The sequence below is a fragment of the Diadema antillarum genome, unplaced genomic scaffold (assembly GCF_040938485.1).
Source record: "Diadema antillarum isolate AM-2024a unplaced genomic scaffold, OU_Dant_1.0 scf00000075, whole genome shotgun sequence".
NCBI lineage: Eukaryota > Metazoa > Echinodermata > Echinoidea > Diadematoida > Diadematidae > Diadema > Diadema antillarum.
This window is the reverse complement of record NW_027270964.1, coordinates 5,538,852-5,552,282: the sequence shown is the minus strand read 5'-3', so window position 1 is coordinate 5,552,282 and position 13,431 is coordinate 5,538,852. Positions and strand designations below refer to the sequence as shown.

Genomic DNA, 13,431 nt, shown 5'->3' with positions numbered 1-13,431 from the left:
CATCATGATGATCAATGATAGAGGCAATATAGCACCCATGAGTCTTTGAGCGTGAACCCAATATTATGTTCAAATGGAAAGAGGGAGCTACTAATAATGATTGACAGATCAGGCCAGGAAGCACTGCTGCTCAGACTGACAGGAAATATGAGCTTGGACAAGAACAAAAACTTTTCTCCCACTAGTTAATACGAATAGCTTCTACGGTATGAATAGGGGGAATTACAATTGTATCAGGGCATGTTGATCAAAATTATTTCGTTGATTGCAGTAGAATTGAAAAAAAAACCCACTACTAACAACGAAGCTTTCTCATCAAGTATACCAGAATAATTATGTTATCTCCTAACCATTAAAACCAAAACTTAATCATGCATGTTATACAGATTCGTCTTCCTTTCTTGAAATTTGGTTTTGTGGAAACGTATAAGTAGGAACAATATGTAGAACAAAACTATATCTGAGCCTATCAAAAAAAAGTGAGTCAATGAACGGTTTTGCTGTTTTGTTTTGTTTTGTTTTTGTAATCCCAAGGGTAACAAACACAGGAGGAGTGGTATTCATACGTGAGGTTAATCAGCTTGATGAGTTGGTGAGCTACAAGCTGCACAAAGCTCCGTGTTAGCTATCAATGTCATGTGATTATGACACGTACTTTGAGCCATGTCTGCCTCTCTGGTTCTACCGAACCTCTGGCTGTACTTTTCTTGCTCCTAATGACCCCATCTAGCATTCCATCGCAGGTTCAACGACTCCAGTTGCGTCACATCATGTCACGTGACACAAACCTTCTCACAAACAAAAGGGTCACGTGAGTGGAACGTATTCAGCCCCTTTTCACCACCTTTCACAACCTACTTTTTCTTCATTCATTCCCCGGCTAACCCTTATATTTCATGCATTTCTTGTAGCAGAAGTTCGAGATTCTGTTATTGAGGGGTTGCTAACATGACAGCCGGTGTTTTGACTTGTGTCTGGACTTTTTCCCCGTTCCTTTTCTCTCTGCTCATTCTTAATTCGCTCTCTTTTTCGCCCCTCCCTATTCAAGCCGAAACACCTGCATTAGAAGATCGCTGTCGCCACCAGAGCCTTTCTCAGTCCGCCCGCTTATCACTCAGGCGCACGGATCACGGAGCACGGCTATTGAGTGTGTTTCATTATCACGCTTGTTCACGCCATAAAAGAACCGCCCTCACCTCTTCTATCGTTTTAAATCGGGCTTCCAAGCCAGAAGAAAAAGGGACAAATGCTCTTTTATTTATGGCATCCACATCCACTGAAAAGGGAGCCAAATAATGAATAACTTGCCTTAAAATGTCCTTTATCATCGAGCCAAGCTCAACATCAGGTGAGCATATTTCGTCCCAACACTTCTCGAAGTTTTGTGAGGGAATAATTGAGCTTAGACAACGGTGCGGAGGATGAAGCTTTGTCAAAGATACAAAGAGGAGAGAAAGAAAGAGCGCAAAAGGAGAAAAAAGTTTTCAAAAAGTGTTATACTTAACAAACTGTAGGGGGTAATTTCACGCCAAATGAAAAACGATAAAAGATGCAAATGAGATCTACTAATGTGACCGCTAGCGTTACTTCTGTCGTGTTTTTCGTTATTTTTTTCTTAATTCACAAGATTATAATCTTATCTCAAAACACAGCTCAAAGGAATCGCTGCTAGAAAAAAAAAATCTACCTAATTCTAGTTCGCGTGTATTGGACCAGAAGTTTATTTTCCTTTTTTAATACTCCATATTTTTCATAATTCACTTCACCCTTTCTTTCCCTCTCAGCTGACAAACTAATTCAGTTTGACTTAAATTCACACTGTTGCATTTGGTATCAAGCATGAAAAAACAAGTTTTCCTTACCGCATTATTTATCCCCCATCCCTCCTAGTTCGCTGTACTTTTTGGCCGAAAAGAGACGAGTCGTAATTCATCAGCCATACGCACGGTGCTTTGGTGGATCGCATAGCCGAGACCCCGCCGGCGGTTCTCCCTTGCACTCGCACTCGGCAATAGGACAATAACTTGGTATACATGGACAGATGTAAGGGCCCACAAGTGTGCACACTCCGCGCAGAGTGAGAAAGTCAAGCGATCTTAGCTGGATACTTTTGCGACAAACAATAATTTCGACAAGAGAAGATTGCAGGGATAGGCGCTGAAGCTTGCTTGATAATTAACGCTGTAAACAGTTGGGGAGGATTCATTAGTCGTAAGTAGATTGACTTAGCTTCGTGCAACAAGAGAATTGGATATAGATAAAAGGGTTCCATGCATGTATGACAGTTGGAATAGACTTAATTTTCTTTCGACGTCGCGCAATCGAAGAAAAACACGTAGTGATAATGATAACACTAATCGCGTTAGTGGATCTGTAAGGTTGCTCTCCATTCATTTTGCAGTACACGGCATAAAATCAATTCACGCAGTTAAATTAGAATTGAGACTTCAAAAAATTGCTAAAAGTTTAAGGGGAGAAAGTCCATTTTGATGAACAAATTTAGATGACTTACACTGCTTCAAAAAAAAAACGATTATGATTTTGACTATCTACGGTAGATTTAAACCTCGTGTAAGCAATCGGCTGATGACAGACTTTTGCTGCATCCTCAAGGGAGTAGAAAAAGAAAAAGATTTTGATAGAGTTTCTTATAGCCTATAGTTTATATAGGTTTACATTATATACATTATATAGAGGGTAAAAGATTTATTATATGTGGAAAGCGCCAGACAGCAATCGCGATAAGCTTGAATGAGTTCAGAAAATGAACAAAAAAATACAAATCTACGAAATAATATGTATGTTCTTTTATAAGTGGTTGCAGTGTCTGTGATTACGAAAAGTTGTTGTTGTTGTTTTAAAGAAAAAAGAAAAAAATTGGGGCCCTATACAATAATTTGCCCCAGACAATACTAACAAAATATGTTTTTTTCTCTATTTGATGATGACTATAATACTTAAAAAATGAAAATAGCGTTTATCTGTTTTTGCATAATAAAGTCTTCGCATACAACAATACACGCTGAGGGACATCTATTTATCTTGATGGAGAGGGCTCTTTGTCTCATCTTCTATTAGTTTGAGCGCCTTTGGCCTTTCAAAATTTGTCTACACACACGAGAATTGTCCTTTAACAATGCAATAGCGGTCTTTTCATACAATCGGTCAAAATGTATTGTTCCAACTATAATGTGACACTGGAACGTTTATGGTTTGTTGCGTATAATGAGCTGATGATCAATGACAAAGTTTATAGGCTCATCTTGGTAATTATACTTCGTGCTGTCCTTTGGACTCAAGCATTTGCTTAAATATAATTCACCTCAAGTTTTGTGTATGATATCTTCATTTAACTTGAGTGAATTGACAGGTTTGTGGTTGCTTTTTTTAAGATAACCGATGTTTTCTTGGATATAAACTAGAATTTGATTTAAAATGATAAGCATGGCTCCATTTTTTAAACTCCGTTTTCTTTCCTCTTTTGCTGACGCACTCATGGATTTGTTCGCTGTCTCCTTCTTTCTTTCTTTTTTTGTCATCAGAAAGAAGACAAAGAAGGCATTCCTGTCGCACCTGCGGAGGAGAATAAAAGTGAATTCTAACGAGTCTATAAAATAGAAGCACTTAGTAAGAGAAAGTGATGTTGGGAGTCTATAATGTTGTTTGCTCGTCGGTGGCATTCACTAACCAGTCAAAATTCAATCAAAATCCCTAATTTAATGTTGACAAGTAATTAGAGAGTAAAAAGTGTACCTGCCAAACTCCAACATTTCCTGCAACATCATACACATAGCTTTAAGCTGGCATGTACTTTTCTAGCCTTCTATAACCCTAGGCGTGCTAAGGGCAAAACATTGATTCAGGAATTCATGAGACTAAAGAACAAGGGAAATTGTAAGGTATGAATTCTCCAGAAGAACATGGTGTGAGGGGATAGAAGAGAGAGGGGAAAGCGGTGTTGGCCATTAAAAAAAAATGAATACTGCCGACAGCATTTTGCTAAGAGTTGATGTTGAGACATGTGAGGTTGCCGCCACGGGTTGACTTTCTGCGCGATGAGCTCATTTTCCGCACCGCTAGTTGCGGTCTCCGAGCTACTCACTCGTGCCTTAAAACCTCGCCGACATGTTGCGCGCTTGTACTCCAACACAGCAGTTCGCGTTTTCACCGACTTCGGGCGATAGAGGACGAAAATTGTTCAAAAAAGGGAGAGAATATTACTTGTCATAGAGACAAGTCAGATCAAAATATCAATGTAATTATTCGTCTCCAGGGCGATTCTCGGAGAAACTGAATGCCTTGTTCGAGCTGTGGCTGTTAGCAATGATCTGTTGCGCAGGCCGTAAAATATTCCCGCCTTCTGGCCACCTCTTTCTTTATCTTCCGTGGGTTCCACGATCCTTAGATGCTTTCTAGCTCCAGGTGAGGCGAGGCGAATTAATAGGAGGGGATGCATGAAATCAAATTTGTGTGTTCGCCGTGCTTAATCGTACGGGCGCGAATGAGGCAGTTACGGCGGGGACTTTGATTTTTCTCTTTCCCCATCGTTGCGAAGGAGTATAGGCGTCGGAGGCGGGCCCCGTCCGTTTGACGCAACCCGCCGCCTCCTCCATCAAGCCACACTGACTTGTTCATCATATCTCGCACTCGTTGAGGCGGGGGATGTTGCCCGTGGAAAGGGGAGAGCTCTCGGGCGGCATGCCGAGAGAACGCTGGAGCTACGTGTAAGCTTGAAGGAAATTTAGGTTAAATGGGTCCGGAAAATGAAGTGGGTAAACAGTCCAGAAGAGATAGAGAGAGAGAGAGAGAGAGAGAGAAAGAGAAAAAAACGAGGAGAAGATTTGGAGAGAAGGGGAAAGAGGAAGGTGAGAAACAAAATTACATTTATTATTAATGGTTGAGAAACACTAACAGCATCAGCGGCAAACTTAAAGTTTGTCAATGCCCGACGGTGCTTTGATGAGAATCATTTAACGAGGAAAAAAACCAAGGCGCATCACTCTGGCACACATTGGTAGACAGAGATATGGAAAAAGAGATAGAGACAGACAGAGAGAGAGATAAGCAGAGAAGTGGTCTACTGCAATATGTGATCAGAGAGATATATCGCAAATCTTGAAACGTTCCTTTTGGAATTCTATGTGTTTAATACTCTGGCAGTTTCCTCAGTTAAGTTAAACAGTGACACCTTGTCTTTGTTTCCTGCTGTCACTGACAAACGAGAAATGGGTGGAGAAAAACGAGACAAATCTAATAAAGAATTGACGCACAAGTAAAAGATCTAATATGCATGTGACAATGGCGGTTGCCTGGGATGAAATAACAAAATGCGGTATAATCACTTTCTGCACCGTGTGTTCCATGAAATAAGAAAAAGAAACGAAAAGAAACGATGTCGCCTGACACTTGTCGCATAATTGATGCGCATGTCAAACATACACCTAGTGGTTGACAGCAATTAAGTCGCGCCGAAACAAAAACAAAAAAGAAAAAATTCACCTCTCTACAATAAATGTAGCAAAACTGTGTGCTGTCACAATATTCACGGAAAATTTTCGACGCAGTGATCATGGCGGGGAAGAAATACTGTCAAATAAACCGATGGTTGTATTTCAGGCAATCGATGACAGCCACTTCATCATGTATTGGATCTAACAGAGAGGGGAAAATACATCCAAAGTGAGCAATATTTATGAAACAAATATGCAGTATTATAACAAAGAGCTTGTGAAACAAAAGAGAGAGCAAGATGAATGCATGGATGTTGGTGAAGAGGTCGCTCGACCTGAGAAGAGGCAGTCTACTATGGTTACTGTGATATTTACAAGTATCAATTATCTCAGTGACATTACTTGAATGCCTTGTCAATGGAGTTGTGATTGTCATTGCAACAATACGTTTATATAGTGAATAGCTCTGAAGCCCAGCATCAGACATTACTTAGTATATGCTTCTGTCTACATTAGACTTTAAAGGCATAATTTACCATTTACAGACGAAACAAAAACCCAGCATTAGTGCTTTAGAATAGTTCCAAAACATGAGTTAGGGATAGAAACAACCACAGTAAAAAAAAAAAAAATGAATCGGTAAAATCGATGTTAAGTATACATAGGGCCTATTGTTAATATACAAAATATGAACAATAGCTATAATAAAAATGTTTCCAGATTAAACCGTCTACAGTTACGGTTTAATGAGAAAAATACTGATATCTCCATATATTTTAGGTTTTATCGCTTAAATTATATATGATAGGATGTTTTGTGGTACAACAGACCTACACATATTTAAGTTGATATTTTATGTGGTATGGCTTTAAAAATCATATGCTCGGAGTTCACACACACAACCTAAATGGGTCAATTCCTGGCCTGACTAGCATTAAACTAGTCGAGCACGGTTAGTAAAACTTGCTGTACGAACATGATGATAGTAAAATGCGGCAATGCAGCTAGTAATGCTCTGCTGGATTAAATCAGGCCATGGTTTACTAACCCAAAGCTAGTCAATCAAGTCTGACTAGCATAAAATTGTATGCTGTACTAGTTTGCAGTGTATACGCCAAGAATTAGTCAAAGTGGAGGAACTAGTGTAAAGCTAGTCGAAGTGGAGAAACTATCATAAACTCGTTGATCTTACGAAAACAGCGCATGTTAGTAAAACTGAAGGAACTACCGTGAACTAGTAAGTCAAGTTGGTAGAACTAGGGTGAATTCCAGTGAATACATATTTGAATGCATTTGGTTAGGCCAATAGAAATTGAGAATTTCCCTGTCATGTGTTTACTTTAAGCCAATCACCAGCCGCAATTTCCCCTGGTTTGGGCGCGGGAAGGTTTACCTGAGCGACGCGTCGCCTGTACGTGGACGTACTGTGTGCATGTGTATACGATGTGCTGTGCGTGTATTTATGTATGCATAGGATTTACGTGCGTGTGCAATCGTGAGAATCAGCGCCTGGATGTAATGGACGTGAGAAAATGTCTGTCTTCAAATGGAGTGGGGCGGAGATATTATTCACATTTTTGAAGGTAAGCAAACCATAGATCGATCTAATTATAACCCACTTGTTGAGTTTTTCCAGTATTATGGGCTAGTCTACCTCTCCATAAACGACCATCTAAGTTACGTTTCGAATAACCCCGGGCCCGGGACGCTCCTTGTAACGTTAGTGTACACAGTTAGCTATGGGGCTGGTCGCAGTTACCTTACGATCTAACACCTAACAGCTAGAATCCGAGGCCGAAACTCAACTGTTAGGTGTTAGGATCTAATACTACAGTAATAATACTTTGAGTCTTTGTGCATGTTGGGATGGGGCTCGTCCTATTCGCGGACTATAAAGTCTTTAACTTTTTAACGTTAGAAACGCATTTTTCAAACAAAATAGAGTCTAGACCAGGTTATGATTTCCAAAATTAACAAAAATGAGTGACGAATGTAACCGTCATTGACATTGTACATCTGACATTGTAACTGTGTTAGGGGGCTACTTGTACTTTTGTAGGCACCTATAGAGCGATACATCGATCATCAATAGATCAATAGAGTTCTAAAAGTTCTAACGTTAACATTATATGCGTTTCAGAAAATATTGGGACACACTAAACTCTGAGTCTAAATTCTCCAGAACGTTAGTCGTAGGCCTAACGTTAACTACTAACACTAACAGTGTAATGTTAGATCTTAGAGAAACTAATAGAACTAGACACGGTCTAGTCTACATAGTACTTGTACATGTACTTAAGTTGGGGTTCTACCGAGGTAGGGCTTACTCTAGTTCTATATAACTGTAAAAGTCTAACCGTTAGTCTAAACAAGTCTCACAACCGTTGGCGTTAATTGTAGGCTCTACTCATTTATTCTATTCCAACTAGAACAGCATTAACGCGAAATAGGCCTACTATTACTAACGGGTTAGGCCCAACTAGTATTAGTAGGTAGTCTAGAACTCCGGTTAGGTCCCCACTGACCCTTCACCGCTATAGCTGGGGACTTCTTTCAACCTCCATAGACTTTGCGCATTAGTGGAGACACACACGCAGAATGAGAGGGGACCGTTATCACGATTTAGCCCTAGAACGTAGTAGAAGCAGAACCTAGACCACTGTTAAACATCTAGGGCCTACATTGAACGGTTTTCCAGGATAAGCTATATCCTAGGGCCTAGGTCCGGTTCTCATTGCGGTATTATAGACCTAACGTTAGGCCTACAGTGCAGTGGTATGAACTCTACATGGACTACAAGCATAGCATCATGCACACAGAGATGATCACTGTAAAGTATGTAGAGGGAGACGTCTAGTCGAGTTTAGACCACGGTTAGAGATCGACGTATATAAAGCTGTGCTATAATTAACCCTATTTTAACTGGGGGGGGGGGTTCAAATTGACCCCCTTCTCGACATTTCACGCCGCGATTCCGCAATGCGCAAAGATTTTGCCGCATCATTTCATGACTTTTTTCATTGAAGTCTCCCGCATATTTTGAGACCAAATTTGCGACGTCCGGGTACACCGTTTTGAAGTTACGCAATGTTTTGCTTATGCATGTCAACCTGAAAACAGCTCAAATTCATGATTTCTGTGCAAATCCTATGCAAATTGTGGTTTTTTGTTTTTTTTTTGTTTAATTGATATAAATTAGATTATTTCAACTTTTAACCATTGAAATTAATCAATTCTAATGTAGATAAGCTTGAAAAAGTGCCTGCAACAAATTTTGGAAAAAAAACCAAACAAACAATGGAAAACAAAAGATCGAAAAAACAGTAAAATACATGAAAAATTAACAAAACAATAAAAAACAAAAGAAACTGATTTCGACTGCGCTATTTTTTAAAAGAAAATTGTTTGATGTGTCTTGAGGAACTCTGACACAAAAATTTAGCAATCCTTCAGTCTTTTTGTTGGAGTTATATGTAAAAATATAATTTCATGCATAAATTTGCATAATTAATTTATTCGAAAATATAAAATCAACATTTTTTCTATTGTATGACCATGTAATCTTGTAGTTGACATCCGGCTCTATTTTCAGGCAACATTTTGCGGCGATCACGTGATCGGCGGCCGAGATCTGAAGGGGGGGGGTCAAATTGACCCCCCCCCCCCCGTAAAACTTGGTCTCCAATAGCCCAGTTGAAATAGGGTTAATGCAATAGACTAGAAGCGTCTAGAAACTCTACATTGCTGTTGAGTCGACAGCCGAATCACTGACACTGTGTTGCCAGAAGGTGATTTCGATTGATACGGTAATAAAAAAAAAATGGTGAAATTTGGTGATTTATATAATTGTGATGACCTATGTAGTAAAAAGGACTTTTATTTGCCACCACATTCGAGCATCCACACAGCTGGGAGAATACCATAGTGCTATTGCACTCCCACGTCATGTGTGGCAATCATCTAAGTAAGAAATACGATGCATGCACTGTTAAGTGTTAGTCCACTGTGACATCACACTTCTAGCTGAAGATCAACGTGCTCACACATCATGGAGATCGATCCCCCTTTTAGCAGACGACAACGGGTACTATATTTGAACATTGGTTTTTATGAAAGTTACAGGTGACCTTAGGCATTGAAATTTGGCAGAGATCATCTTTGGGTCTTTCTAAATATGCTGATCGATGTAGCTAAAAAGTAATTACTAGCTTTTCTATTGATGCACACTTAGTATTTGTGTGGACAAAACGGAACTGCATATTGTCTTGTGGAGATGAGTTCTAAATCTATTTCTGAACATTGTGTTTTCATGCTTTCCTCCAGATAAAAAGACGTAACATGACAGTTCTTCGGGAGTGATGGTGATTTAAAGGAACTCGGTATAGGGGTCATCATTTGGAGAACGAAGACAGATTGATAGCTGTACAGTCTCTGTCACACCACGAGGGTGCAGATCACCAGATTGAAGAAGTACATGTAACAGATGTGGCCAACGACTAGCCATTGAATGCAGGGTTGACGAATGCTGGAAACACCGGGCCAACATCAGCGAAGGAGCCTCTGAGATATGGACTTCCATTGCACTAACCCTGCTGTAAGCTATTCTGTTGTTTTCCACGATGATTTATTTTACATTCTAGAGTCTCAGTAATTACATAAGAGGCTACATTAAGACACTGAAAGCTTTGTTGGTTTTGTTTTGTTTGAAGAAATGATTTTCAAGTATTAATTATTCTTCATGGAGCAGTTTTGGAGCTGTCCTTCTCTCTGAAAATGAAAGCCTTGAGAGGTTAATACTCGTATTTAAGAAAAATGTGTACTTGCTGTATCGACAGAAGTGAAAACCATGTTATGGTCAGTCTTGAGTTGTGTAAGTAGAGCTGAACGTTGCTTATGGCAAATATGTATATTAAATGATTTTGCACTTCAAGTTTATAATGTAAACTGGAGGGACCTATTATCCTCATGCCATAATTTGTATGATTTGTAAAACCTTTAAATTTTACTTATTTGCCCAGGAATTCAACACACACATCACTCCAAGGGGGAGGAGATACTTCAATAGCTGATGGAAGGAGTTCTGACTGCTCCAAGGAGACACCTGCTTATCCAGATCATCGTAGCATATTTCTTGTTGATAATGGAAGCAGAAAACTGTACAGCGTAAGTTCAATTGTTTGAATACTGGTCTGGAAAACCAGTTTCCCATTGTCATGTCTTGTACTATACATTTCCATGCAATATAGCACCATTTAATTTGCCTGTTCACTTTTGTTTTTGTCTTCTCAAATATAGAGAATAACAGACTAAAATGTGCCCCCCCCCCAAAAAAAAAAAAAATTAAAAAAAAAAATAAAAAATGAAGGGACCGGTAAGTATAGCGTGGTATAAAATGAAGTGATGGTTATAGATTTAAAAATAAAGACTGATATACTTGTATGAAACATGTAAACAGAGTGTACCTACAAGACTCCGCGCTGACTTATTTTCTTGGTAGCCCCATTGGGCCACATGTAAATGATAATAGTCCTAATACTTATGATATAATTATAATAATGATGAATAAAAAAGTGGAAATTGATTTGCCATAAAGTTCGATGGATAATCACATCTTGTATTTTTCTACTAACTGTGCACATCCACACTTAACCGATCTGCATGAAATTTTCATTTGTATTAACTGATATTTGGTGTAAGAAGCACATGAATAAATGTACTTGAAACAGCGGTACTGAATAGCAATAGAAATTAATGCCAAGAAAAAAAACATGAAAATAGTTCAGCCCCTTAAAAGATTGAAATGAGGGTCAATTTTATGATGTTATGCTTCGTAGAATATGATTAACATTCTTCTTGCTTCCTTTTTAAATTCAGATACCCAAGTAGTGAGCAAAAGACGCGTTGAAGCCAAGGCAGTTACGATGCAGTACCCCACTTTGTGAGACACCACACAAGGTGCACAAGGATATGTAAGTTTATACTCATAAGTTTATGTGATCTACAACTTTTTAGCCCTCTTTAGCAGAAAGCTTAAGTGACATACATGGTATATTGTATCTTATTCATCTAGCTTGCAAAAACTTGAACATTTTCAACTTTTCTCCAGAGATAGTGGACAGAATTCAACCATACTAGGAGTTGATCATCCTTGTTTAGTTAGGGGGCAAGGACCCAAAGTGGTTCAGGATATGGTCATGAGCCCCCCCCCCCCCCCCCCCAAAAAAAAAAAAGGGCCTTTACAGGGAAATTAATTGCATCTATGTCTTAATTAAATCATTGGGCAAATATACAGGCAATGTGGGGGCTTTTGATAATCTTTGATGTACATGTTCATAGATGTCTAATAAATTTTGTGTGCAGATTGGTCTGATTCCATGACTTAGGTTGGATGTACGTAAACTCCAACGTAACGTAATGTAACATAAGCTCCAACATGCCAGTTGCGCCGTTCATTTATTATAAACCTATTCTCGTTTTCTTCCATAAGAATGCCACTACATGTATTTCTACTGCTATCAGATCTTCATCAGTTATAGTCAACTCTGTGCCAAAGTGAAATTTGTTGAGACTCGAGAAAAAGCTTTGACCTACAATGCATTCTTATATTTCAGGAGTACCTGTATGACGAGGATCTCGGGATTCATTGAGTATCGTTTGGAGACCTTGAGGAGCTATGACACCACTCATCAACTCAGGCAGAGAGAGAGTAGTTGCAGCTCCCACCAAGCCCCTGACTGAACACAATTCCAACGTTAGATTAGAAGCCCAACGAGAAGAGACAGCTACCATCGGTGTATAGGCCTACGTACATATCCTTGCTTTTTCCTCTTTTGAGATACATTAAATGCTCCTCTGAAGTTGGAACTTACATTCTTGTTGAAGAGTCAGCCTCATCAGGCTCATCTGTAGTTGAACATGAAGCTGTTACCAGGACGTACTGCAGCACTTCAACACTAAAAGTAGAACAGGGTTCGTCGATGAAAAGAGTTTGTTTTGAAACTTCAAGCTGCCCTGAAAACAACCTTATTATAGGGAAGATTTTATTTTCCCAAACAACTGGCAGTATTCACCAAATATTGTGATGACACATAACGATCCAAATTCTGTATGTTCATCCATGCTTCCTTCCATGTGTCCATCTGTTACAGTTTCAGTAACTTTTTTGAACTTCAATCATAACCAAACTTGGATAATAGGTGCACTATGGTAACTTTCCCCTTATGACACACTTTGAAGTCACATGACAGGGTCAAAGCCTCAAAAGTCAAAAAACAAGGTCATTTGAGGTATAATTGTTAGTTTATTTTGGTTAACTGTTTCAAATTGCTCCCATTTGAAGAAGTTTTTTGTCAATTAGTGCTAGTTGATATTTAATTTGAATATTAGATGATCAAATATCAGTAACACAATAAACTGCCTTTAGTCAGAAACTGGCTTTCTGGTGAAAAAAAAAAAATTGATCTATTTTTAGGACAGAGACTGGTCGATCCCTGTACTGTTTTCAAAATGTGGTCTTAACAACTGCTAGTGAAGTGGGTAATGTTCATTGTGTCTATTTTAAACTCAACTGAGCCAAAGGCTTGAGTGAGCTATTGCGATCGATCGCTTTTTGTTCGTCATGCGTCGTGCATAGACTTTTACATTTTCATCTTCTTCTCAAGAACTGGTGGGCGGATATCAACCAAACTTGGTGGGGATCATTCTTAGGGGGTAGGGACCAAAAGTTGTTCATGTGGAGCATGTGGCCCAGGGGGACGGCCCCAAAGGGAAAAAGGGGGTAATCTTTTAAAATCTTCTTCTCCAGACCCAAAACAATGCAGTTAATATGTTATTTGTAGATCTATACATTTACCTATAAAGAATATAGTTTGTTCATGGAAAGACCCAAGTTTCGGTGGTGGGGGCCAAGGGGAAAAAACACATGTCCATCTTCTTCAAACCGGAGTCCAGATTTCAGTCAAACTTGGTTGGGATCATCCTT

General features: G+C 39.2%; 1 long non-coding RNA gene across 1 annotated transcript; it reads left to right on the top strand.

Annotated features, from left to right (window-relative positions):
* The first annotated feature begins 9,260 nt into the window (after positions 1–9,260).
* LOC139717430 (uncharacterized) lies at positions 9,261–13,196 on the top strand. Its single transcript, XR_011709969.1, has 4 exons — positions 9,261–10,044; positions 10,469–10,613; positions 11,325–11,419; positions 12,062–13,196. It is a non-coding gene; the product is annotated as an uncharacterized lncRNA (long non-coding RNA).
* The last annotated feature ends 235 nt before the right edge of the window (positions 13,197–13,431 follow it).